At 43.0% G+C, this 23,550-nt stretch overlaps 1 protein-coding gene across 1 annotated transcript in view; it reads right to left on the reverse strand.

The window, feature by feature from the left end:
• Window positions 1-10,209: 10,209 nt before the first annotated feature.
• The window catches only part of DNM3 (dynamin 3), a 572,551-nt gene continuing 559,210 nt past the window's right edge, over window positions 10,210-23,550 (reverse strand). The window contains exon 23 of the mRNA XM_073593228.1: window positions 10,210-14,750. The gene's annotated coding sequence lies outside the window, so the exon portion shown is untranslated. The remainder of the gene's footprint in view (window positions 14,751-23,550) is intronic.

Here is a 23,550-nt window from a genome sequence, read left to right on the forward strand (position 1 = left end):
CTATGCTGTCATTGTATTATGCTCTTTATTATTTGCAATTTAAAACTGAACTCCAGGTATGATCTTTATTGCATGCTTACGTTGGTCCAGATTTTAGCAATGTAAATATGCATATCGCATACTTTATGGGCTGCTGGGGAAGCTGACAATTAGGCTAGGTTCACACTGCTGCAATCATTTGGATCCAACTCTCAGTGCAATTATTTGATGCAAATTGGATGCTGCTTGGCTGTGGTTTGCATATCCTTTGGGGCTAGTTGGGGTCAACAATGGCAGGTCAGACAACCAGAGCAGGAACACAGGTCACGGGAAGCTGGGGAACATCCAGCGATTAGTACACATCAGGGCCTCCTTCAAATAGGCAGATTGGCGCCATTCCCGAGATTGGGCATGCACGGGAGTGCATCAATGCACACAAGAATGACAGGTCCATGCAATATGCAGGACCAACATGGGAGAGCTCAAAGGGGATGCAGGTTTCCTTATGTTTCTTACAGGTTTGCTATTGGTTACAGCAGCAGCATCTGCTGCACAGCAACAAGCAGCTGATTGGAAGAAATTGGCGGTTTTGCATAGCCCGCTTTCTGAAGGAGATAAAAGGGGCAGTCCGCCTGTTAACAAGCAGACTCTGTGGAACCGGACCGGGACTCAGGAGCATGAAGCGCCGCTCACCTGAGAGAAGAGAGAGCTTGCTCCGCCGCCTCATAGAAAAAGCCGAAGGCTCCGGAGGTGAGGAGTGGCTTATGCAGTGCCTGGAGGATGGACGTGCTGAGACTCCGCCCGGCCCGTCGAATGTCACAGCCCAAGAAAAGATGGTGGAGCCAGAAGCGGTCATGCGCAGTCCGCGCCAGCAGCCAGGGAGAAAAAAGAAGAGACAGAGAACGGAGGCTTCTTCTCAACCTAAAGGAAAGGAGGGAGCTGGCAGCGTTCCTCACAGGAATGCACCTCCAAGGAGAGAAAGTACTGCTACTCAGTCTGCACCTGCTGCGGCCAGAAGTGAGCAAAATAGGAGTCTGCCTGCTGGTGAGACATTCTCAAATGTTAATGTCACTGAATTTAATGCTCTTGTTAAATCGTTATCTGGTATGTTGCAAAAGCTTAAAGGGGCACACACAGTTGGTGCTTTTGCTGAGGAGGCTGAGGGTGCACAGTTTTCTGGTGCTTTGTATGATGCTGATACTATTAATGATTTTAAAGGGGCACAGTTACATGGTGCTTTTTCACAGCAAGCTGAGAATGTTTTACAACAGTATGAAAATGATGACATAAGTACAATTTGGCATAATGTGATAGAAAACCCCCTGGGCGAGAATTTTAAACATAATACAGGTGGTACGGCCCGCAAGCCGGTTCAGGCTCGTAAAGCTGTTATGCCTTCTGCACGCTCTGCGCATTCTATGGTTGCAGAGTCCTCCTTTAAGGCTCCTATGCCATGTGAAATATCACCGCTGGGCTTCCACTTATCCACTTCTGTCAAAGAAAAAATTTGGGGAGGTGAATTTGTTGATTTGTTGTCTTTATTGCCAGCTTCCAAGGAATTTCTAGTTAAATCTGACAAGAAATCAGATGAGCGCACAGAAGAGGATAGGCGCAGGGCGGTACCTAAAACCTTTCAGAACTGGCTGCAGGCCTTTTGCATTTTTGCATCCGTGTTGGGTGAACAATTCCCTGAGAAATGTTCAGGCCTTTTTCAACACGTGGATATAGTTTCTGAAGCATTTCGTAATTTTGGCGGTTCAGCTTGGTTCACCTATGATGAGAATTTCAGGCAAAAATTAGCAGTTCACCCTTCCTTGCAATGGGGATGTAAGGATGTTGGTTTATGGTTGAATCTCATGCTTCCACAAAAACTGCAGTTCACACCTAGAACTGGGCTTAGCCCACAAACTGCCTTTCGTAAAGGTTTCTGTTTTGCCTTTAATGAAGGACAGTGCAGATTCTTATCTAACTGCAGATATAGGCATGAGTGCTCCTTCTGCAATGGGAACCATTCGGCGAATAGATGTTTCAAAAAATCATCAGTTGCTTCCCTCCCATCCTTTCCACGCGATGCTGGTGGAAAAGGCCAGGACCCCAGTGAGCCTGCTAAGCATGCAACCGTGGCTAGATCTCTATCCAGACCGCACGATGGCGCGGCTGCTATCTGATGGTTTCAAGAACGGTTTCTTGGTTCCCTCCTTTTCAGGGTCTGGATGCACTTTAGTTAAAAATTTGCGCTCTGCTAGGTGTCATCCTGAAATCGTACAAGAGAAAAAATTTAAAGAGGTGTCAGAAGGAAGAGTAGCTGGCCCCTTTTCCTGCCCACCTTTTAAAGATTTTCGCATATCCCCATTGGGCATTGTTCCTAAAAGAGAGCGGGGTAGTTTCAGGCTTATTCACCATTTATCATATCCTGTGGATGCTTCACTCAATGATGAGGTTGCAGAGGTTATAGCCCCGGTGTCATACTCTTCCTTTGATAAAGCACTAGAACTTTTACGTCACTTTGGGCACGGTGCGCTGTTGGCTAAGGCGGACATCAAATCTGCCTTTCGCCTGCTCCCGGTGCATCCACAAGGTTTCAATTCCCTGGGTTTTCATTTTCAGGACCAATTTTATTTTGATAAATGTATGCCCATGGGGTTCTCGTTATCATGTTTTTATTTTGAGTCCTTTTCAAAATTTTTGCATTGGGTTCTGTCTGAATGTTCCCCTGTTGGGGGTATTCTGCATTATTTAGACGATTTTTTATTTTTAGGTCCAGCAGACTCACCAGTATGTTCGGTATTGCTGGAAACATTTTTTCATATTTGTAATTCCTTCGGTATTCCCATTGCCCATGAGAAGACGGTACTCCCGGTATCCTCTTTAGAATTTCTGGGCATCACTATTGACTCATCGTCAATGGAGTTCAGATTGCCCGAGGATAAATTACACCGTATGAGAATAATGATCTCCTCATTTTTGTCAAAACGCAAAGTTTTATTAAAAGAGGCCCAATCCCTTTTGGGTCTATTTGCTTTTGCGGCTAGGGTTATTCCCATAGCTAGAATTTTTTCCAGACGTTTTGCTCTAGCTATTAGAGGTTTTAAAAACCCTGGTTCTCATATCCGCATCTCTAAGAGTATTAAGGAAGATCTTAAAATTTGGGATTCTTTTCTCTGCAATTTCAATGGGTCCACAGTATGGCAGGAATCTTTTACTAATGATTTTCAGTTAAACTTTTTTACAGACGCCGCCGGTTCATCTGGTTTTGGCGCTTTTCTGGATGGCCACTGGTGTGCCTCTAGATGGCACTCCAGTTGGTTTCAGCAAGACATTCTGCGCAATATAGTCCTCCTCGAGTTATTCCCGGTTATAGTTTCTATTGTGATTTGGAAAGAACACTTTGTTAATCGTAGGATTATTGTTAATACGGATAATAAAGGTGTTCTATTTGCTATCAATATGCTTTCTTCCAAATCAGAGCTAGTTATCAAACTTTTACGTTTTTTGGTGTTGCACTGCATGAGATTTAATATCTGGTTAAAAGCCAAGTATATTCCTGGGATTGATAATAACATAGCTGACGCCTTATCTCGTTTACAGTTGCAGAAATTCCGGGAGTTGGCCCCATCGGCGGATCAGTGTGGAACCCCGTGCCCGGATTTCCTCTGGGGCTTGATCTGGGACTGATCTCCGCGCATCTTAGGAACTCTGTAGCACGTAAGACATGGCTGGAATATAGTCTGGCCTGGTCCAAATGGTGTTCCTTTTGCTCTAGCAGGAGTATAGATGAATTGGAAGTGAATGCGTATGTTTCTTTAGCTTTTGTGTCCTTTATGATTCAGTCTGGTCTTAGGCCTGCCAGCAAGGTGTTGGCTGGTGTTTCCTTTTTTCTAAAATTTGCAGGTTTGCCTGCCCTATCTTCCTTTTTTCAGGTCAGCCAGGTCCTCAAAGGTTTCAAGAATTCACACCCTACCCAGGATGCCAGACGTCCAATTTCAGTTAATTTATTAATCCAATTACTAGCTATATTAGAAGAGATTTGTTTTACCGAATTTGAACTTCTGCTTTTCAGGGCAGCCTTTTCGGTTACCTTTTTTGGTGCCTTCAGAGTTGGAGAACTTACTGCCCAAAACAGGTCATCTTCATCTTTTCTGCTATTTTCTCATGTGTTGTTGGAATCCGATTGCTTAAGTTTGTTTATCTGCCGGTCCAAAACTTTTGGTTTGGGCAATGGTCAATGGATATATCTAGGTAAATCCCCCAATAACTTGATTTGCCCGGTGTCACATATGGCTAGTTATATGTCAGTGAGGCCTTTCTCTAACAGTTCATTTTTTATCCACCAGGATTTGTCCCCTTTGACTCGTTACCAATTCTCGGCGGTTCTATACGCATGTCTTAAGCGCCTCAACCTTGGGGGTCTCGGATTCTCTTCGCATTCGTTTAGAATCGGGGCCGCCACCACAGCCAATTTGTTGGGTTTCTCTCCTAAAGGTCAAAAACGGGTTGGTAGGTGGGTTAGTAGTAGATATAAAATTTATGTTCGCCCTGAATTATTAATTGTATGATTTTCTATTTTCAGATTCTTCTATATGCACAATCTGGATAGTAGGCCACTCCTACATTTTCTGGGCTGAAAAGCAGGCTGCATCCAGGATATATACGAACAATTTAGGTTTGGATAGAAATGTTTTTAAGGTGTTATGGTCTGGAGTTAGGGGCCTCAGATGGCGTAATCTTAAAGACCACTTAATTCAATTATCCACAATTTGGCCTTCCCCCCAAGTACTAGTGCTTCATGTTGGAGCTAACGATGTTGGTAAAGTTAGAACATGGGAACTCCTTTGTGAAATGAAGAGGGATATTTATTACATTAAACTTTTGTTTCCAAATACCAATTTAGCCTTCTCCGAAATGGTTCCTAGACTCCTTTGGTCCCCTTCTGGGAATCTATTTTATTTGGATAGGATTCGGAGACGGTTAAATAGGACCATACATAATTTCTTAGTGTCCTTGGGTGGTGTGTCCTTCCACCACTTGGAGCTGGAAGGTTTCATTCCGGGGTTATTTAGGAAGGATTTAGTCCACTTGTCAGACATAGGTCTGGACATTTTCAACATGGGACTGCAAACTTTAATTGAAAGGGCCACGATGTTGGGGGGACCTCAGCCAAAGGTTTCCCTATTGGCTTCGGTCGGTGGGGAATAGTCGTCCAGCATTGTCTGGATGGACACAGTGTAAATTTGAGTGATGTATTATAGCCAAGATGGCTTTATAATTATTTGAAGTTCATTGCATTATAAGGTTACCCCTTGAACAACATCGTGGCCAAAATTTAATTTCCAAAATAAATGAGTTGTTATAAAGAATGTACGGTGTGTTGGTTTTTTATTGTAGCATTGTCTCCTTTGTGCTAGCCCATGACAGGTCCATGCAATATGCAGGACCAACATGGGAGAGCTCAAAGGGGATGCAGGTTTCCTTATGTTTCTTACAGGTTTGCTATTGGTTACAGCAGCAGCATCTGCTGCACAGCAACAAGCAGCTGATTGGAAGAAATTGGCGGTTTTGCATAGCCCGCTTTCTGAAGGAGATAAAAGGGGCAGTCCGCCTGTTAACAAGCAGACTCTGTGGAACCGGACCGGGACTCCCACCCGCCCTCCCCAATTTCTTATCAGTCATGGTGTTGTTTAGTGGGGGAATAGTCGTCCAGCATTGTCTGGATGGACACAGTGTAAATTTGAGTGATGTATTATAGCCAAGATGGCTTTATAATTATTTGAAGTTCATTGCATTATAAGGTTACCCCTTGAACAACATCGTGGCCAAAATTTAATTTCCAAAATAAATGAGTTGTTATAAAGAATGTACGGTGTGTTGGTTTTTTATTGTAGCATTGTCTCCTTTGTGCTAGCCCATGTGCACAGGCACTAACGTGTTGGTGCACATCGGTCACTGGCCAGGGTCCATCTGTGCTGTGCACGGGCATTAGCTGTACCAATATTAGTTTACTGACAATAAGATTTTTTTTTAACAGTCATTAGTTAGTGTAACTTAAAGGCCCTTTTTTTCCATGTTCAGCAGCTCTAGGCCAATTTTCAGCATGTTTTCCGGCCACCATCTTGGTAAGATCATCTTTGCACTCACTTCATGCCTTCAGGTCTGGTTCAAGAACTTGCACCACCAATGGCCAGTTTTAAGGGGCACTTTTTGCCATGGCATGCCACAAGCCCACCTCCGTTTAGTTTTCACTCAGTCAAAAGGTGGCAATCTAAAAATCACCTCCATTTGTTATGGACCTCTAGGTGTGTTTCTCTGCTGCACGGATCACTCTTTGCATAATGCTGCTAGCTTCTCTTAACTACTTGGAACCTTAGTGAGTATTTACACAACAGCCTATCAGCCTAGTACCCTGTTCTATGGTCACCAAAACTGTCCTCCTAACTGCCTGTTATTCACCATTCTTTGTTGGATTCTTCTAATTTCATGAGAACTTACAGATCACTTTTATTATTAAACAGTCTTTGGGGAGTTATATCTATTAGGCTAAAGGAGACTATGGCAAGTTTCATCCAAGCTGCCATTGACTTATGCTAGCTGATTTTTCTGCTCTTTCTGTGAGCAAGGCAGTTTCACTAAGATCCCAAAAACCTAAGCGATCAGCTAAGGTTTTTCTGATTCATCCTTATTTTGTGGAGTTACTCACCAAGGTATTAAGAGATCCAGACTGCCCTTTGCTTGTTCCCAGGTGCATGCTGTTTTTATGTCCCCTTGCTGAGGACCATACTAGGAAATGGACCACTCCACCCTTGGAGAACCTACTGGTCAATTACCAGAATAAGGTGACTGTTTCCTGTCATGCATGCTCCTTCTTTTAAGGACCTACATTGACAAGATGCTGATATCTCTATCAAGATTGCTTTACACAGCAGCAGGTTCACTGCTTGACCTGTTTTTTGCCTCAGCCTTGGTCTCCTAGGCAGCGACAGAATGATTCAAAATACCACAGCAGGAGATGGCTGTTCAGAATTATTTGCAGCAACTTGATTTAATTAAGCAAAGAGGCCACAACTGAGTAAATTGTTTCCACCTGGAACCTTTGATTGTGTGCAGACCAGTTTACAGCCTTGGGGTACAGAATGGGCTGGATTTCACTGTTCTTGTGAAAAAGTAGGAAAGCAAGCCTCTAAACCTCTTCTGGTATGGATCTAAAATATTAACAGTTTGATCCAGGAGTCCCTGAATTACCTAAGAAAAGTCCATAGCATTTTGGGATAAATAGAGAGATTTAAAATAATAAAAACAAAAACATTTTTGGAAAAGATAGTGAAACTCTATCTTGTAACCCATGGAACCCGCATTTCTGACCCAAGTGTCAGGGATATGTTTGCTGGCAAAAGTTCATGAAGGAAAACAGATGTGGCTCCATCTTCACAGTAGGCTGGGGAAGACCATCATATTGATGAGGCCTTATTAGCAGATTTTGGGAATTTTGCAACAAAATCTTGAAAAATCTAATTTGTGGAGGTATTGCCAAGTTAATGGAAATATGCTAATGCTGCTGTATTTTGTGTGGACATCTAGGCATCAATAACCTATAGTCACAAAAGAGTTAAGCTACCTAAATCCAAAGTCTCCAATGTTTAAAATCCCAAAACACTTTAAACCTACTAAACTAAAGCTCACAACCCAAAGCCTAATAAATGTAACCCTTTAATTTAATAACCCCAACTCTTAAAGTGATATTAAAGCTTTGTTTTTTACATTAAAATAATAAACATGTTATACTTACCTTCTCCGTGCAATGGTTTTGCACAAAGCAGAAGCCCGATCCTCCTCTTCCCGGGTCTCCCACTGGCGCTCCTGGCCCCTCCCTCCTGCCAATTGCCCCCAGAGAAAGCAGCTTGCTATGGGGGCACACGATCAGGCTTGCTCTCGAGCCACTGCTCTGTGTGACCATTCACACACAAAGCGAAGAAATGTCATCAGCACACCAAGGATTCCTCAATACGGCAACGTTTCGGAGCCACTTGCTTGACAAATGCTTCCTTATGTGTACTATGTGACCACAAAAATAAGTGCTGATGACGTTTCTTCACTCAGATTGTCTATGGTTTCCAGCCTGTGGTCATTACAGCACCCAGCACTACTAAACAGCCATTTTCAGGAACATGTGGATGGGGAAAATTACATTTACACACAGAGCCGCAGCTCAGCCCTGCCCCTCTCTCTCTCCTCATTAGCTCACTGGCTGGGATTGACAGCAGCAGGAGCCAATGTCTCAGACAGTATGGAGGGGGAGTCTCTGGAGAGCCGAGGCTCTCGTGCACAGCACTCGATCGGACTCAAGTAAGTATTAGGGGACTGCTGCACATAGAATGCATGAAGGTAAAAAACCTTGAGCCTTTAGAAACACTTTACGATGATAACTCCTCTGCCCACTAAATGACCTGGTGACCCTTAAGCTAACCTCAGTCCTATTAAAGCCTATCCTTAACCCCTTAACTTTAAGCACATAACATACTGTATATTCATTCACTTACACTTCCAGCCATGTATTATTATTAAACTTACATAGCGAGATACACAGATACATGCAACTAAAGTAGCATACGGGTTTTATGTAGTAATGAGCTTACTCACATTTGGCCTGAACTCAACCTGTTTGCCATTTGGTAAAGTGCCAAACAGGTCATATCTGACCAGTGTGTCTGTGCAAATCCCAGGCTGCTGTTTGTAAACAAACTGGTCATGGATCTGTCATTAAGGTCATGTCCATTTTTAGTGAATGACGTCACACAGTACAGTTGAACCTCGGATTACGAGCATAATTTGTTCCAGGAGTATGCTCTTAATCCAAAGTACTCGTATATCAAAGCGAGTTTTCCCATTGAAGTCAATGGAAACGAAAATAATTTGTTCCGCATTGACTTCAATGGGATGCAATACCGCATTCGCCAGAGATGGGGGGGCATCGGAGAGCCTCGGAAACGGTCGAAAAGACCCAAGGACATGTCGGCTGACCTTGGCAAACGTCGGAAAGGCTCGGAAATGGAGTATTTCCGTGTATTTACGAACATTGCCGAACGGCGGCGATCGTTGCTGTTCGGCTCTGCTCAGCTCCGGCGCCCCGCATGTCAGGCCAAATGCGGTACTGCAGGCCCTATCAGGTTGAATTCTGCTCGTCTTGTGAGACAACACTCGCAAACCAAATTTTTTTTTAAAAAGTTGCTCGCAAATCAAAACGCTCTCAAACCAGGTTACTCTTAAACCGAGGTTCCACTGTATTCCCAAATGATTTGTTTACAAACACAACTTTGCTGGGGATTTGCAATTTTGTGGCGGAATTGCTGTGCAGCAAAATAGTGAGGCAGTGGGGGCGACTTGTCGCTAGGCAGGTTGTCGTTATTGATGCTGGACAGCGTGATTGACAATAGATTTACTTTTTTTTAATTTGCAATAAAAACATTATCACAGTGTGGGTGTCTTTATAGTTTTTTTGGGAATCAGCAATAAGGTGTACTAATATACCTGTACTCATTAGGGACCATACTGTGCAGAGGTGCCTGGTACAGCTTCACTTATAGCAGGTTTATAAATGTATGCAAGGAAAACCTCTGATTTTTAATCTAGATGTTAGAAAAAACATATTGTTATACATCCAATTGGTAATTCAAAATATGAATTTGATTAATGTTCCATTTTTTTTTAAAGATGCTTAGTTATCTTATCATAAACTTTTTTTTTTAATAATAGGCGTCCATCATATTTACTTCAGCTTTATTTTATGTATTCAAATGTATGAATGTTTAATTACTCTGCTGAGAGCATCATTTATCTAAACAGTTTGAAACAGATTCTGTGGCTGTCTATTTAACCCCTTCCTGCCTGCATTCTATTTATTATTTTTCCCCAGCACAATGTCCCATAGCAGTGATACGTTATTAAAAGTCTTGCCCTTTGAGCACCAGACCCTGACATTTTGAGACAGTGACAGATGGGGTTCGTACTAATGACTGAGAACCAATCGGAGTGGTTCCCAGTGATGTGATCACTATGCCAACTCTGACATTGTGATCATAAGCAGACTGGAGGCTTCACTGGTAAAATAGAAGGTGGTCAGCCTATAGATGAACACTGCCACCTGCAGGCTGCAGTGTTCATCAGCTTTGCTATCTCTTTAAAGCTGATCTTCAACCTCAAAACAAACTTCCATCCCCTCCACCGCTCCTCTTCTCCACTACAAAAACATTGCTCTTTTTTTTGTTTACTTTTTTATTATTATTATTATATAGCGCCAACAGTTTGCGCAGCGCTTTACAACATTAGGGCAATAAGTACAGTTACAATACAATTCAATACAGGAGGAATCAGAGGGCCCTGCTCTTTAGAGCTTACAATCTAGAAGGTGGGGGGGGGGGGGTCAAGTATTACAAAAGGTAATAACTGTGGGGGATAAGCTGATGGAGAAAATAAAAAAAACAGTTGTTAGTTGGAGGCAGGATAGGCTTCTGTAAAGAGAAGGGTTTTCAGGGATCGCCTAAAAGTGGATAGATTAGGAGATAGTCAGACAGATTGGGGTAGGGAATTCCAAAGGATGGGAGTGGCTCAGGAGAAGTCCTGGAGGTGAGCATGCGAAGAGATGACAAGGGAACTAGAGAGCAGGAGGCCCAATCATAGCAGGATTTTGTCAACAGGTTTCAGCCAATGATTCATGGCTGAAACCTGCTGATCGCCTGCGTCTAATCACAGCCCACAGATCGTTCCCTCTGTACAGAGCCCTGTGTGTTTGTCAACACAGGGTTCTGTTCAGAGGGAACAATTTGTTTATTTTTTCTCCCTGCTAAGCAGGGAGAAGGAACAAACAGATATTTTTTAAAAAGCAGCACATATTACACACATTAACATTTGTTAGGCACACACTTAACCCCCTGATTACCCCTAGATGGTAACCCCTTCCCAACCAGTGTCATTAGTACAGTGACAGTGTATAGTATTATCACTGATCACTGTATTAGTGTCACTGGTGATGTCAGTGTCAGTTAGTGTACCTTCCAAGACAGCCTCAGTTAGTGTCAGATTGCCCCCCATGCTATCACAGTCCCACTGTAAGTTGCTGATCATCACCACCTTTACTTTAATAGAAAAAAATAAAAAATTGAAAATTCCAGTATATATCCCATAGTTTGTAGACATTATAACTTTCACAGAAACCAATCAATATACACCTATTGGGATTTTTGGGACACGTCGCAGTATACATTTTGGCCCAAACTTAAGAAGAATTTAGATTTTTCTATTTTTTTATTGGATATGTTTTGTAGAAATTTGAAAAAAAAAATTTTTTCAAAATTTTCGGTCTTTATTCGTTTATATAACAAAAAAATAAAAAACTCAGTGGTGATCAAATACCACCAAAAGAAACGTCTATTAGTGTGAAAAAAAATTATATAAATTTTTAATTTGGGCACAATACTGCATGACCTTGCAGTTACCAGTGGAATTAGCGCAGTGCTAGATAGCAAAAAATGGCCTGGCCATGAATATGGCATGCCGATATAAGTCGGCAGAATAGCACGGGTGCGTAAAATGGCATACTCGTACGCTCCTTCGTAATCCCGGGCTAGCGAGCGCACGTGCCCGCGCACTCGATGTCCGTCGGTGGCCCGCGATCGTGGCCCAGAGAGGCAGAACGGGGCATTTTCCTGCTCTACCTAGTGACATGACAGAGATCTACTACTCCCTGTCATTGGGAGAAGTGATCCCTGTTATGTCCTAGGTAACCCATCCCCGCTACAGTTAGAACACACTGAGGAAACACATTTAACCCCTTGATCGCCCCCTAGTTTTTAACCCCTTCCCTGCCAATGACATTTACAAAGTAATCAGTGACTATTTTTAACTCTGGTCACTGTATAAATGTCATTGGTCCCAAAATAGTGTCAAAAGTGTCCGATCTGTCCGCCACAATTTTGCAGTCCCGATAAAAAAAAAAAAAATTGCAGATCACCGCCATTACTAATAATAATTAAAAAAAAAATGCCATAAATGTATCCCCTATTTTGCAGATGCTATAACTTTTGTGCAAACCAATCAATATACACTTATTGTGATTTTTTTTTTTTTTAGCAAAAATATGTAGAAAATACATATCGGCCTAAACTGAGGAAGAAATTCATTTTTTATATATATTTTTTTTATTTTTTATTTTATAGCAAAAGGTAAAAAAAATTGAATTTTTTTTCAAAATTGTTGCTCTTTTTTGTTTATAGCGCAAAAAATAAAAACCGCAGAGGTGATCAAATACCACCAAAAGAAAGCTCTATTTGTGGGAAAAATTTTGTTTGTGTACAACATAGCACGACCACCAAATTGTCAGTTAAAGCGACGCAGTGCCGTATCGCAAAAAATGCTCTGGTCATTAAGGGGGTAAAACCTTTTCGGGCTGAAGTGGTTAAAGGGACACCGGGGCTTGCTGATGCTTTTAAATTTAGCCTGGGTATCTAGGAATCAATGATTCCTGGTCACCAAAGGTTTAAAGAGCCAAACACTCCTTGACTGAAAGTGGTGGTGGCTAACCCTCTGTTAATGTTATTAGCAAGGTTCCATTTCTAGTTTAACGTAGAAATTCTCTTTCCACTTAAAGTAGTAGTAAACCTCTGATTTAGAGTTTTACCTATAGGTAAGCCTAGAATAAGGCTTACCTATAGGTAGTGGAATTATCTCCTAAACTTGCCTCTCTGTGCCGTTTCTTCACTTGCAAGTGCCGTGACTGACGGCTCCCACACACATGCACTGGAGTAGCATCATGCGGCTCCGGCCAGTTACAGAGCCCCGGAAGGAAGAGGGGCAAAGATGGATGGGGCCACCAGCAGGGACATCGCAAGCTTCGTTTGCAGGTACGTTACACATAATGGGCTACTATGAGATGCATACTAGCCCATAATGCTTTTACTCTGCAGGGGAACAAAGAGGAAGTAAAACCCATCAGGGTTTACTTCCTCTTTAAGGACCGGAAGATTTGCCCCCTTAATGACCAGGCCATTTTCTTGCGATATGGCACTGCTTCACTTTAACTAACTGTGCGGTCGTGCGACGTTGTACCCAAACAAAATTGAGGTCCTTTTTTCCCACATAGAGAGCTTTCTTTTGGTGGTATTTGATCACTTCTGTGGTTTTTATTTTTTGCGCTATAAATTGCAATAAATGTATTGATTGTTGATTGGTTTGCGCAAAAGCTATAGCGTCTACAAAATAGGGGATATATTTATGGCATTATTATTATTTTTTTTTTTTACTAGTAATGTCGGTGATCAGCGATTTTTAGCGGAACTGCGACATTACGGCGGCGGACAGATTGGACACTTTTTTGGGACCATAACATTTATACAGCGATCAGAGCTAAAAATAGCCACTGATTACTGTATAAATGTCACTGGCAGAGAAGGGGTTAACACTACGGGGCGGTCAAGGGGTTAAGTGATCCCTAGGGAGGTGTTTCTTATTGTGGGGGCAGTGTAGTGACTGGAGGAGGAGGAGAGAGATCGCTGTTCCTGATCACTAGGAACAGCAGATCTGTCTCTACTACCCTTTCAGAACGAGGATTTGTCTGTTTACATTGTCAGATTCCTATTCAGGCTCTCTGAGGAGCAATCTCGGGTGGCCGCCGGCCACGTGCATCGGCTCCAGGGTCGTGTTCTCTATAGCCCTTAAAGCGGCCAGTGTACAGCTACGACGATCCACGCAGGGGAGCCAACCTGCCGCCGTGTAACGATGGCGGCTGGTCGGCAAGTAGTTAAACCAAAGTGGTTTCATTTTTTATAACACATATATTTTTTTTATATATATATATATATTGAACATTTATAACCAGTTAGTACATTTGTTGCTACTTTTTATCATCTTTAATTAATTTTAAAAACACACAGTGAACTACAGTACTTAAAATGTAAATCTGTACATAGACACTACAGGCATGCATTGCAGATAGAAAATAAATTTTTCAAATCCAGATGCATTAAAAGCAGAATTCCAGGCAGAAAAAACACCAATTAATTAAATGATGTACGTTTTAAAACAAAAAGGTAACTGAATTGTAAATGCCACTAGCATACATATCTGAATTAGACTTGATTTTAGCCTCTTGTAATCCCCTCTTCAGCAGTACTGCATTTGCATATGCTAACAAAGAGTATGCTTATAGGAGGAGAGAACAGAGAGATGGCTTTATCTGTCTTTACTGGCGTTTAGCTGACCAAACACAGGCTGGGGGCAGGAAGAAGATCTGCTGTGTTTCTTACCTGCAGCAGAGAATAGTTAGGTCACCTGGCTGGCTGTGCTGCCTGGCAGGGCTGTATAAATGTGAGGACAGGGCTCTGAAAAATACAAATCTATTTACAGCTTCCCCATATCTGTATTTCAGTTGTGTATTTAGCGGTTTGCCTGGAGTTCAGCTTTAAGGTGTTTTAAGCGGTTTTAGGATATCAGATAAATTGAAATCTGCAATGCACATTACATGGTAACACAGAAGCTAGCATTAGGAAATATCTTTGATATATACTGACAGCCCAGCAATGACAAGTAACAAATGTTGTAGCAGTGTTTCAATTCTAAGATGTCCATACAAGTATCTATGATGATATAAAATCAGAGTTGAAGATAGCCATGAAGAATATAGGTCATTCCTATGCAGAGCGGTGATGGCCAGTCTGTCTTATTCTATCATGACTGAGTCTGTTGGGCGAATAATAGCCGGACGTGTGGGTGACGGAGGAGGTCTTCGACTGTAAAGAATATGAGATAAAACATAGAGTTAGATCTTTAAACAGTATAAAATAAAACTGCGAAAAATAGCATCTGTGCCCACATTTTAGAAGATAGGTGCAGTTAAACCAAAGCCCATATCCCACCCTTTATCTATCTCCTTATCAAAACCTTCAATGTAAATATAAACGTCTGAATTAGATAATGGTTGTTTCCCTGGGTAGTGTTCACAGCAATGGTGGCTGGTGGTAATGTTTTTTGGGGAGGTGGCAAACAGTGCGCAGGTCGGGTCAGGTCAGGTGGGGTCGGTTGGTTGACTTACCTCAAGCACGGGTGGCTTCTCCGGCTCTCCTCTGTGGGCATCATGAGCAGGCATCTCCTTCCCCTGCTCGGCGGCTTCCATCTCCTCCCTCCTCCTTGGGTGCCAATCAGAAGGCTTCTCCTTTCAGCCAATCGGGAAACGCGTCTCACGCCGTGCTTCCTGATTGGTGGAGAGGCGATTCAGTGTTAGAATAGCGAATATCCATTCGCTATTCTAACACACCTGGGTGGGCTCTGAGCACAATGCTCTGCGTCCGGAGCCCACCCTATTTTGAAGCCTAATAACGCCTCTGGTTTTAAAAAAAAAACCCTGCCGCTGTAATTCATGAGCCCGGCGTCCTGAAAGGGGCCAGACACATGAATAGGGGGTGGCAGCGGCAATGGAAAGGGGAGGAGGCACCTGTGCGCCCTTAATGGACGGGCCGCCCCTGGTTCACAGTATGTTCGGTTGCCTATTATATTCTATTTTAGTCTGCCCATGTGTAAGCCATATCCTTTAAGCTACCCATAGACCTGTTTTTGCTAAGTTCCACACACAACTAAGAGCAGAGGAATAACTAGTCAGGTAGGTTGTAAAAGGTAATCCAATCATCATTGTTCCTTCCTGTAATATGTTGTGAAAACCGATCTCCTCTTCTAGTATCATCTCCTTATTTTTAAAAATGTTTATGGGCACCACCTAGTATATGTAAATGGCCATATTGTGTATACATTTCCAACCACCCTTGATGGTACATGGGCATCTTTTTATTTATTCTGTGTTTGACTGATGGGAGTTTAACTCCCCCAAAACGTCCCATGCACTGTGGATTAAGCCGTACACGTACGACACGTACAACGAGCAGAGAAAAATGAAGTCCAATAGCCGTGCGGCTCTTCCGCTTGATTCCGAGCATGCATGGACTTTTGTGCATTGGAATTGTGTACACACGCTCGGAATTTCCAACAACAACTCTTGTTGTCGGAAAATTTGAGAACCAGCTCTCAAATTTTTGTTGTCGGAAATTCCGACAAAAAATGTCCGATGGAGCCTACACACGGTCGAAATTTCCGACAAGCTCCCATCGAACATTTGTTGTGGGAAATTCCGATCGTGTGTACATGGAAATACAGTAATTGGGCATTCATAATATGTAATATAGTACCTTGTTTGTTTCTGTAAACTGACACACTGGCTGTACCTTGTCACCATGGTGTGACAATGATTATTATAGCATAGCGACACTTCTTGGTATGCACTTATGAAGAAGTTGACTTTGCTTCAAAGGAATGCGTAGAGAATTTTGAATTAAAATATAGTAATCATCTACTATTTATAAAGATGGAAGTCTATAGCACCCCCAGAGAATGCTGATTATTGAATGTTGACATATAATCAGAATGTCAGATTTTTATTTTTTTTTTGGCAACATGTAACTAAGTTGCTTTTTTAACCACTTCAATACTGGGCATTTTCACCCCCTTACTAACCAGACCAATTTTCAGCGCTGTAACATTTTGAATGACAATTGCGCAGTCATGTAACATTGTACCCATATGAAATTTTGATCATTTTTTTCCCCACAAATAGAGATTTCTTTTGGTGGTATTTGATGACCTCTGCGGTCTTTATTTTTTGCGCTATAAACAAAAAGAAGAGTGACAATTTTGAAAAAAAAAAACAATATTTTTTACTTTTTGCTATAATAAATATCCCAATGAAAAAAAAAACAAACAAATTTCTTCCTCAGTTTAGGCCGATATGTATTCTTCTACATATTTTTAGTTTAAAAAAAAAAAAAATTCGCAATAAGCGTATATTGATTGGTTTGCGCAAAAGTTATAGCGCCAACAAAATAAGAGATAGATTTATGGCATTTTACATTTACATTTTTTTACTAGTAATGGCAGTGATCTGCGATTTTTATCGGGACTGCGATATTGCGGCGGACAAATTGGACACTTTTGACACATTTGTGGGACCATTGAAAATTATACAGCGATCAGTGCTATAAATATGCACTGATTACTGTATAATTGTCACTGGCAGGGAAGGGGTTAACACTAGGGGGCGATTAAGGGGTTAAATGTGTTACCTAGGGAGTGATTCTAACTGTGGGGGGAGGGGACTGACTGGGGGAAGTGACTGATTGGTGTTCCTATATACAAGGAATACACTATCTGTCTCCTCTCCCCTGACAGGACATGGATCTGTGTGTTTACACACACAGATCCACGTCCCTGCTCTGTGACAAGCAATCGCGGGTGCCCCGCGGACATCACAGCCACTGGGCGCGCGCATCGGCTCCTGAGTGACACAGCGAGCGCGCACGCCCACCCCCTAGACGACCGGTAAGCCGAGGACGTCATATGACGGCCGCCCAGGATGAGAGAGCCACCTTGCGGCCGTCATATTACTATGCACAGGATGGGAAGTGGTTAAAATCGTTTTTGTTAAAGTCATACTAAACACATACTGTTTGATTCACATTATCCCTTCTCTTTATGAATATGGATGATGGCACTATATTTATTTTATTAAAAAAAAAAAACACATCCAAGAACCTTTTTTCATAATCGATATATGGCTGTCATTTGACAGAGCTCTTACCTAGTCTGTCTGCAGGCAAACATCAGTAGGAGGAGCTTCTAGTCCTCTGCTGCCGGTCACATTATCAAATAAATATGTTTAGGTATTGTACAAATATGTATTTGAATTAATTTTTTACATTTTTTTTTTGTACAAAATTATGATGTGGACTATCTAGAGGAAAGTTCTGCCAGTCACAGCCTATTTTACCTCCCTCCAGCCTGTGTTTATTCTTTGTATGTGATTAATTACAGGGAGATGAAGCCTCCATCATTAAACATGTAACATCCCCCCATAGTGTAAAGCTGTTTAGTGGGCATGGAGGAGGAGGGAGTGGGCTGTCATTTACTACTGTCTATACACCCACATGTGTATCCTGCTAAAAATACATGCTAGACCCTTGATGAAGGTCTTGTATAGATTTTAGGTGGAAACCCCACACAAATAAAACAAGAAAAAAGCAGGGGGTCACCCCCCAAAAAACACACAGACCAAGCATTCAGCTTGGCAGGCCAGGAAAGGGGGGGGGGGTTGCATGCCTCCTGAACCATACCAGGCCACATGCCCTCCACATGTCCACCTTGCCAGGGGGACACTTTAGGTGTAGGATAAAATCCATACAAGGAATGTCCATAATGGAATGTCCATAGGAAAAACACTTCAATAGCGTCTTCAGTCTCTCCTTGAGGCAGGACTGGGGTACTTCCCACCAGTGACCATGTAAAGACAAAAATAAAAAGAAAGGGACAGAGAGTCCAAGTGTAGCATATGTTAAACCACATAGGAATAAAAAAAAGGTGATGCACTCACATAGGATTGATTAAAAACAGCATATCTTCAGATATTCTGTAAGATGTCCAACAGGTGGCAGTCTCTCCAGTGGCCACGAAAGAAAAAGCAAAAAAAAAAGCAAAAGGAGACAGAGAGAGCTCTGTGGTCTTTATTAAAACTTTTTAGAAAATAAGAAACCCACTTCTGTGTTACTTTACAAATATGTGCAAACTCATACGCACGTGTGCATATAGATAAATAAAGTTTTTCACATATCTTTGCATCTATGTACATGTAGATAGATAGATAGATATTTATTGATACTGGGGGTTTAGCTCAGTGGTAGATGCCTTTTTTCAGTCCACAGCAGTTGGCATTTTCGTTTAAGGGCGTGGCAGCTCGTGTTTATTAAAAATAAACAGAATAAAAATGGAAAATTGTATCATACTTACCGTAATTTTCCTTTCCTGGTGCCTATCCAAAACTGTAAGATAGTGATAGTCCCTACCGCTATATAAATGGGTTTAAGAAGGACACACAAAAAAGTCAGTTTGAAAAGCACCAGTAGAAATTTTGTGAGTAGAAAAAACGGTATCTTAAGTTTTGTCTGGATTGGTTAGTTCATGTCGGGACTGGAAGCTTAATGGCTCCAAAGAGAATTGGGTTGGAAGTCCTGAGTCTGGGCTTTACTAATTATCTATAGCCTGCGTGAGTGCACAGGTGGTCAGGATCATTATAAGCAAGGTCTAAGCATAGCCTAGACTAGAGCAGTGATGGTGAACCTTGGCACCCCAGATGTTTGGGAACTACATTTCCCATGATGCTCATGCACTCTGCAGTGTAGTGTAGCATCATGGGATATGTAGTTCCAAAACATCTGGAATGTCAAGGTTCGCCATCACTGGCCATGGGCAATTGCTGCCATTTGGAGTCAGTCCCCTGTCAGGAGACCTGGTTGTTTCTGTCAGAGAAAGCATCTCTGGTAGGGTTGCCACCTCATCCCTATAAACCCGAACACATATGAATTACATATTACAAATTACACAAGAAGCTAATTTAATGCAGATAAAGAACCACATGAGTTTAATTACTACCTTAATCAGCCACAGAACCTGTGTAATTAATATGTGTTTTAAAGGGATTAGGTGGTAACGCTAATCTTTGGTGAGGGGGACTTCTTGTCTGAAGGACTTGGAAGGTCAGGACAGCTACACATGCCTGGGGGACAAAGAGAGAGTCTGGGAGGATGAGAAAGCCAAGGCCGATAGCGAGTCCTGGGAGGCTAGAGGATGTTTGGAAGTTCTGAAGGGAGTGAGCAAACCCAGGGGGGACTGAAGGGCCATATTTGGAGGCCAGGAGTGGGCCTGGACAGCAAGATGCTGCAATTGAAGCGGAGTGAGCCTCAGAGCCAGGTGGCTTGGTATTTTCCATGTGGTGTGTTTGCTGAAGAAGGACCCCTGCGTAGGAAACCTGCTGTCATAGGAACTTTCCTGGTGCCTATCCATGGCAGCATACCTGTGATAAGCTCCGCCCCGGACCCCTCCCCTCAGCATAGTTAATACATTTTAAAAAAGACAACTCTGCCCCCCAATAGCATTTTCCTATTACATCGAATACCATGGGAGGGCATGTATGCTGCCATGGATAGGCACCAGGAAAGGAAAATTACGGTAAGTATGATACAATTTTCCGTTTTCCTGGTGCCTCCATGGCAGCATACCTGTGATAAAATGAATAGATAACAACAGGGTGGGTAATGCTCATAAGAAAATTTGGATAAGGCAACACAAGAGCTGACTCAATCACCCTCCTTCCAAATTCCACCGAAGTGAGTGCCCCTGGTTCAATCCTATAGTGACGCATGAAAGTGTTTGGGGATGACCACGTGGCTGCTTTGCAAATGGTTTCTAGAGAAACGTTGGCCCTTGCCGCCCATGATGCAGAAACTGCCCTAGTTGAGTGGGCCTTCACAGCCGGAGAAACCATCCCTCTAGCCCTATACGCCTTTTGGATCAACTTGCAAATCCAGGAGGCGATCGTTCTTGGAGTGGCTTCCTTCCCCCTATTTCTGCCCCAAGGCAGAATGAACAATCTGATGCTCTAAACGGACTTGTGGCTTGCAGTAGCATTTTAAAACTTTGGCAATGTCCAGTTCTTGCAGAGCGCCTGAGAGTGGATCTGTAAAAGTAGGTAGCGCCCAAGTTTCTGTTAGAGAGGACAGAGAAGCAACTTTTGGAACAAAACCTTGTACTGTCCGTAGCTCTACCCTATCCGGAAGGAAAGAAATGTGATCATCTTCCGACCCTAGTGCTTGCAACTCTGAAGCCCTTTTCCCTGAGGTTATTGCAATTAAAAAGGCTGTCTTGAGCGTTAGGTTCCATAGTGAAGCGGTTTCTAGAGGAATAAAAGGATGAGACATCAGGCAGTCCAGGATAAAAGGGCAAGTCCCAAGCCGGAAAGGATCGCCTTATTGGTGGACAAATTTTTTTAACTGCTTTGAAAAATTGAATGACGAGTGACTCTTCTGCCCATCTTTTTTGGGTAGCTGCCGAGATAGCTGCCACTTGAACCTTGAGTGAACTTAAACTGAGACCAAGGTCCAGGCCAGATTGCAAAAAATCCAAGAGGAGAGCAGTAGACGGACCTGTGTGAGCCGAACCTCTGCTTTCCATAAATAACTTGAATTTATTCCAGATCTTTGAATATACATAATTTGTGGAAGGTTTCCTGGCCTTCAAAAGAGTTGCAATGACACTAGAAGAGCATATTAAAGACTGGAATCTTTCCCTTTCAGTATCCAGACATGCAGATTCAGCTTTTAAGTGGCTGGATGCACGAATCTCCCTTGTGAGAGCAGGTGAGGTAGAATTGGAATTTTGAGAGGACGACACGTACTGAGGGATATTGCCCAGGGAAACCATGGCCTCCTCGGCCAGTATGGAAGAATCGTTACCACCTTGACTGGTTCTTTCGACAACCTGAGCAGGAACCTCGAGATCAAGGGTCTGGGAGGGAAGGCATATGCTATCTTGCAATTCCATGGACTCGAGAGGGCATCCACTGCTTCCGCCCGAGGATGAGGTAGGCGAGACAGAAATCGTGGTAGTTTGGCATTCATTGCCGAGGCAAACAGGTCTCTGGAGGAATCTGTAGATTCAGGATCCAGTCGAAGACTGCCGGGTGAAGGGACCATTCGGTGTCGTCTTGAAAATAACGAGACAGATGATCTGCTTCCTTAATCAGATGGCCCGGCAGGTAGACCGCCTTCAGATCCAGCAGATTCTTTTCCGCCCATAACATAATGGGCTCTACTTCTCTCAGCAAAGGTATGCTGTGTGTCCCTCCCTGCTTTTGAATATACACCACCGCTGCCCTGTTGTCTAGGCATATTAAGACCGACTTCTGTCGAAGATGATCCTTCAGATTCACCAGGCCTAAAAAAGCTGCTCTTAATTCTAAGATGTTGGAGACTAATCCCTCTGTTGGGAAGTCCCATTTCCCCTGTATTGCAAGATGATCGCAGTTTGCCCCCCAACCCACCGAGCTTGCATCGGTGGTTAGGATGGTCCAGGATGGACACTGAAGTAGATGGGGTTTTGAGATTAGATCCTTCTTTGACCACCAGAGGAGACCTCTCCTCATGGATACTGAGATCATGATTCGCTGGCATAGTGACTTTCTCTTCCACTGGGTCAAAAAACCCACTTGAAAAATCCTCAGATGCCAATGAGCCCAATGTAGCATTGGGATACAAGATGACATAGTCCCGATTAGACTCATGCAGTTTGACGCTGACAGGTGAGACAGTGTTCTCACATAAGACATCTTCTGGACAATAGCTGCCACTTTCTGGGGAGGAAGGCACACTGTTCTGGCTGAGGTATCGAAGAGGGCGCCTAGATAAATCATTACCTGGGTTGGAGACAGGAAACTCTTTTCTGTATTTATCAACCAACCGAATTTCTTCAGGGTAGAAAGAAGAACTTCTCTGTGCTCCAGAAGCTGTGCTGGACTGGAAACTAACAGCACGATATCATCCAGGAAATGGAACACTCGCAGCCCCTTTTCCCTGAGGGGTGCCAGAATTGCGATCAGTACTTTTGAGAATATCCTCAGGGACGTGCACAGGCCAAAGGGAAGGCACTGGAATTGGAGGTGCATGGGACCCACTGCCACTCTGAGATATTTCTGAAAGGCAGGCAGAATGGGCACGTGAAAGTAGGCATCCTGAAGGTCCACCGAGATTATCCAGTCCCCTGGCTGAACCATCTGTATTATGGTGTGCAAGGACTCCATTTTGAAGGATTCCAGGAAATCGTGCAGATTTAACCTCTTCAAATCCACTACCGGTCTCCATTCTCCACTCTTTTTGGGAACAAGAAAGAGAGGAGAATAGAAACCTGTGAATTTTTCTGAAGGCGGAACAGGAATTACCGCTTGCTGTGCTTGAAGCAGACAAAGATATTTTTGCAGAGCCTCTGCTTTCCAAGGGGAAGTAGGTAGTCTCGTTGGTACAAACAGGTCTCGTGGAGGATGATCTAGAAACGTCCAGAAATGCCCGAAAAACAGACGGTGGATACCACCCAGGGATCCTTGCATTGGCTGGACCAAACTTCTGCAAATTTTTTCAGCCTGGCCCCGACTGGAGGCGGCTGGAGTGGCCTTCCGTCAAAAGGACTTTGTTCCTTCCTGGGGATTGGGAAGACTCCTTTGTTTATTTGACATTAAAAAAGTCGCCTGGGTACTTCTCCAATTTTTTTTTTGGTATCTCTGCCTTGACGGAAGTGAGAAAAGTTTCTATTTCTTGAAGGCTGGAACTTAGAGGCGAAGATTTGAGAACTCCTAACTCTCCTGTCCTGGGGGAGCAACCCCGATCTTCCACCAGTCACCCGAGAAATTGCCTTTTCTAGCCTATCCCCAAACAGAGCTTTCCCGTCAAAGAGGATCTTGCACCAACTCTGTTTGGAGGCAGCATCAGCTGCCCAAGGCTTCAACCAGAGAGCCCGCTTGGCCATATTGTGTGCAACATTGCTCTTGCTGAATACCTTACTGAATAAATTGCTGCTTCCCCCACAAAGTCTGCAGATAACTTGAGTTCCTCCAATGCTTTTATGATATCTTCTTTTGGAACATCTTGACGAATGGCCACTTCAATATTC

The sequence above is a fragment of the Aquarana catesbeiana genome, linkage group LG07 (assembly GCF_042186555.1).
Source record: "Aquarana catesbeiana isolate 2022-GZ linkage group LG07, ASM4218655v1, whole genome shotgun sequence".
Lineage (NCBI taxonomy): Eukaryota > Metazoa > Chordata > Amphibia > Anura > Ranidae > Aquarana > Aquarana catesbeiana.